Here is a 5,369-nt window from a genome sequence, read left to right as displayed (position 1 = left end):
GCGCTCACACCAGCCCGGCACCCACCGCGGGACCAGCCCGGCCCGCCCCTGCCATGGCAGGGACACCTTCCACCATCCCGGGCTGCTCCAGCCTGGCCTTGGGCACTGCCAGGGATCCAGGGGCAGCCACAGCTGTGCCAGGGCCTGCCCACCCTACAGGGAGCAATTCCTGCCCAATATCCCATCCATCCCTGCCCTCTGGCAGTGTGACCCCATTCCCTGTGTCCTGTCCCTCCATCCCTTGTCCCCAGTCCTTCTCCAGCTCTCCTGGAGCCCCTTTAGGCCATGGAAGGGGCTCTGAGCTTTCCCCGGAGCCTTTTCTTCTCCACACTGAACTCACCATCACATTTTCCCCATTGTTCCTCCATCCCCACGGCTCTGGGCAGTGCTTTGTCCTTTGCCCAGCACAACTTTGATTGGTCCCAGTTGCTCACACAGAGCACAGTTCCCAGTTTTGCTCCCCTCCATCTGTCCCCATTTCCCAGATAAGGATGTTGTRTACCCACCCCATCCTCTGGAAGCTGCTGCCCTCCTGCTCTGAGCTCTGTCTGCTCAGTGCTTTGCATGGCCCAGAGTGAGCTCATCACCCCCCGCCATCACCTTTCAGCAGCAGGACAAGGGGAAATGGTTTTATACTGAATGAGGGACAATTTCGATCAAATATTATGCAGACTTTTACAATGAGGGTGGGCAGGCCCTGGCACAGCTGTGGCTGCCCCTGGATCCCTGGAAGTGTCCAATGCCAGGCTGGACATTGGGGCTGGAGCATCCTGGAACAGAGGGAGGTGTCCCTGGGGTGGCACTGGATGAGCTTTGAGGTCCCTCCCAACCCAAAACCAGCCTGGAATTCTATTCTGGTTTTTATTTACTGGATACCACAAGGATCCATGCTCACACATGGAATGATGGATGGAGAACATCATCCTGTGTGACAGAAACGAGACAKGGAGTTGCCAAAAACACTCGAGGACAAATAAGCCATGAAAGGAGACAACTGATAACAGAAATRCAGCCAGGAACAAAATGAAAGACAGAAGCACAAACCAATAATAAAGCAAAGAGCAACAGGAAAAAAAGTTGGAGAAGACTCCAACACACCTTGACCATTCAGCATAGGAGCACATGAACTGTCCATCCTCAGAGTTTTGTTGGTAAATGTTTAGGAATAATAAAACTTGGGATAATATAAATTGGGATATAGGTATCAGAAATAATTTAAGCTATTTTGTAACTGCAGGACAGCTTAATCTTTAAGAATATTGCAAGTTTAATCTTTTTTTCGTTTAGTCTTAGCTTTACATTCACATTCCAGTTCTGATGTCATTGCTAAAGATAKCTCTTAATGGACGGGTCCTTGTAGCCATTATGATCCCATTCGGATCAGTCACATGGATTTGCTTCCAAAAATCAAAGCCTCTTAGTGGCTTTTTGCCAGCACAATTAAAGACTTAAAATGCCAAATACTTTATACTGAAATTAAAAAAAATCCCACATAGAACAATTGCTATTAAAAAGGCTTCTTTTGAAATATCTAATAATAATTTTTCAGATGTCTGTGTGACACAGTGTTGATTCTGAGTGATGATTTTTGCTCTTTGCTCTGCTGGGAATGAAACAAGCTTTGGAATTGTGTTTGTTCCCTCACATTCTGTGAGCACTGCTGACAAGGAGAGTCCCAAACACTCTTTGAGGTCCTGCCTATCCAAGTGCAGGGATCTGGGTGACCAAAGAGAATCCCAAAATGGTTTGGGGTGGAAGAGACCTTAAATCCCATCCAATCCACACTTTCCACTGTTCCAGGGTGCTCCAAGCTCCATTTAGCCTGGTCTTGGGCACTGCCAGGGATCCAGGGGCAGCCACAGCTGCTCTGGGCAGCATCTTTGGAGCCATGAGTGTCACTAAATCCAACCTGCCTTTAATGACTCTACAAAAGTTACACGTTTCAATGTTCAGTGTCCCTTTTGTTCCACTTTGTGCTCCTTTTGTTTACTTCTGGGACAAAAATCTCAGAGGTAGAGCTCAAGAAAAAAAAAATCTGTATTGAAAAATGTAAAATAACTAAACCACAGGAAACAATTCTTCACTTTTATAAGGCACTTCCCATTTCTRCAACCTTCCTACATCTTTAATACTGCAAAGTTTGGAGAAATTAATGACATGTGACTTTTGACACGGGGCATATAGAGCACATTCCAAAGTGGCCACACACAGACTGGCACCACAGAGGAGCCAGCAGCACTTTCCAGCTGTTCACAGATCAGGATTYCTGTCTCTGAAAGGATCTGAATCAATCATCTGGGAGCTCATTGTTTTGCCACTTCAGACATGATTTTTTCCTGCCCGCTTTAGGCGGTTTGGAAAGCTCAGCTTTTAYAAGAGCTGTGCCAGGGTCAGCCCCAGGCAGGAGGAGAAGCTTTCCACTGGGAATTCTTGGCAGGGTTGGGCCTAAAGCTCAGATTTTCAGAGGGATTTTGCTGCCTAAAGGTGTAGTAATTGCTCAGCAGGGTTTYCACACACTCCTAAGTTTTGGGGCTATGAGCTCTGCTTTCAGGGTGAGTATTTGGCATTACTTGATGTTTGTTTTGGGGTACACCTAAAACATCACACAGCTACTCCTAGTAGTAAATAATGGGCAGTTTACAAAGTTTAAAAGCCCTCCTTGCTWCTCAGTATGAAGTGCTCTGAAAGGTAAATTCTTAGTTCTGCTCTCCAGCAAATACTGATAACATGGAACATTTTCTCACTGAACGGGAAAAGGGTGTTTTATGTCATTTCCAGCACACAGATAGTGGGGAACATTTCCTCTTTGTAAGRAAAGCCTTTTCCGTGTTTGCAAAGACACTCAAATGTAAAATTGAGCATGGCCCAGATCAGCATGTGGGTGTTGGGATGGGTGAGCAGACAGAAGTTTACACCTGGTAATGCCCACTGCAGCTGGAAGAAAATCCACAGGTCTGCAGTGCTCCAGCGGAAGCAGCCCCACTCCAGAGTGTAAATACTCAGAGTGATTTCCAAGACAAACATTCATCACTGATTAGGAGCCAGGAAAGCTGAGTTTTGTCACTGTTCCTGCATCTGGAAACTCCAAACTAGACTTAGTATTTCAGAGAATCACAGATTAATTGAGGCTGGCTGGAAAATACCTCCAAGGCCATTGAGTCCAAGTTGTGRCCACCAGAGCAGGGCTGGGTGGGTGACACTGTCCAGCTSAGGTCCTTCAGAGCCACTGACTCCACTCAGMTGTCCTGGGCTCCCTCAGTGAGGAGCTGGGCAAGAARAGCCACAATTCATGGGTTCATGGAATCATTTTCATCTGAAAAACATGGAGAGAACAGTCCCAGATGAGTCTCCTGGTGGCTGTTCCCTAATGTGCTGTCAGTCAGGTGACAGAGTTTTCCTCACACTGGCTATTCCACACTTCAGTGGAATCACAGAACRRTTTGGGTTGGAAAATCATCGAGCCCAGSAGTCCCCCCARTGCTGCCCCACGTCCCCAAGTGCCACAGCTACAAACAGTGAATCAAGGCTTCCCTCAATSTGCCAGACAGAGCTGAGCTGTTGATTTGACAGAGCACATTTCAGCCTGTCAGACTGAGAGTGCAGACTTGTGATATCCTGAAAGAGGGGGCCAATAACAGCGCATTAAAATAATTTACTGAGGACTGTTTGAACTGGATTTTTGAGTTTTATTTATAGTCTTTATAATTACCATGTGCTTAAAAGGCTTGAGACCTCCAAAGCTGTGGAAGTCTTTGATTGGACTGTGCCAAGATGTCTTTTTCAATCATCAACAACCAGGCAGAGTTCCTGCAATGGGATATCTGACAAGTCTAGGGAGGATTCATCATTACTCTATCACTAAATTCCTGAATTCTCCCATCCAAACCTCCTCCGTAACAGAATGATCATCTGGCAGTAAGAGCAGCTCTGCTTGAATCCCTCAGTTTGATTGAGCAATCARCTGGAGGCTCCTAAGTTTTGTCTCATCAAAACCACTCCTAACACTCCCCCCTCCACCCATGAGTCTGTCTTACCTCCACAAAATTCRTTTATAAAAAGCCAGGTCTCCCTGAAGATGCCAGAGGCAGGAGCATGGAATATCAGGATGGCCTCAGGCATCCCTCCAGGCTGGAATCTGCCTTTCCCTGGAGCGTGATCTCCTCAAAAGCAAGCAAAGAAAGTTGTATTAGTCACAGATATGGGCATTTTAATATTTAAAACAATGTCTAGCATCCCATCTCAGCACAGCAAGGTTAGCAAAAGTAAAACSTGAATTGCACAACCGTTTATAGCAAAATCTTCATGGTCCAATCACTCCCATCTGTGTTCAGAATACCAAGACTGAATTCCACTCTTTTAAGCTTTTCTATTTCCATGAATCCAATCCATTCCAAATTCAGCACTGAAGACCAAACCAGCAGATGTGTAATTAAAAAATAAAGAATTAAATTAAAGCCATTTCTTCATATTCCCAGAAGTGAGCTCCAGGGGGCTGAGTGTTTGTGCTGGTGGCACCTGGTTTAGAATTAGAACACCAAGCAACAGGCCTCAATTCYATTTTAGTGAAGGCTGACATCAGCTAATTAATGGCAGAGATTTAATCATGTTCCAGTGCTGTCTTCAGATGAAAACGTGACCAATATGAACCTGCTTTATCATTTTATTCTTTCTTCTGAAAAATAATGTGTCTTTTGTAGGTGGCTATTTTGGATTTGGTAAAAAGTGCAATTCTCATTGTCTGCACCGTGTGTACACACAGAGTTATCAGTTCATGCCATTTGAAAACTTGGAAGTCTGGAGAAATCAGAAATTTCAARTTCAACCAAAGCAATGCATGCCCAAAATGCCACCTGACCCCAAACATAAAGCATGGATTAGGTTTTAGGATCTCCTAGAAAGAGAAATCTGTTTTGGAACAGTCACAAAGGGCTCTGGCCAGAACTATCCCGTAATAGTTATGAGTTGTAATTTGACATTTTGGATACACATTCCTCTTGCCAAGCAATATCATATTTTGGCTCTTGGAGGAGAAAATAAAGAGAAGGATCTGTCCAGAATGAGTAATTTAGTACAATGTAATCAAGGCAAGCTGCCCCATAGACTGGGAACTGAATTAAAATTAGCAAGTCAGGGGTTTTGTCCTCTTAAATAAAAGTTTGTGTATTAAACAGGAAAAAAATTAAATAGAAAAATGCTTTTCTCATTAATTTTCCACGCGAGCTACTCCAAGAGCAGCTGATTTGAGGTGGGGTGGCTAAAGCAGTTCTTGCTGTGAGCTCTGCTCCTTGGAGATTTCCAGCCCTGGAGACTCATCCCCATCAGGGGAGCTCCTGCTCCTTGGAGATTTCCAACCCTGGAGACTCATCCCC

This window comes from Malurus melanocephalus, unplaced genomic scaffold (genome assembly GCF_030028575.1).
Source record: "Malurus melanocephalus ecotype Western Australia unplaced genomic scaffold, MMel_1.1 scaffold_900, whole genome shotgun sequence".
Taxonomy (NCBI): Eukaryota; Metazoa; Chordata; class Aves; order Passeriformes; family Maluridae; genus Malurus; species Malurus melanocephalus.
This window is presented reverse-complemented; position numbering follows the sequence as displayed.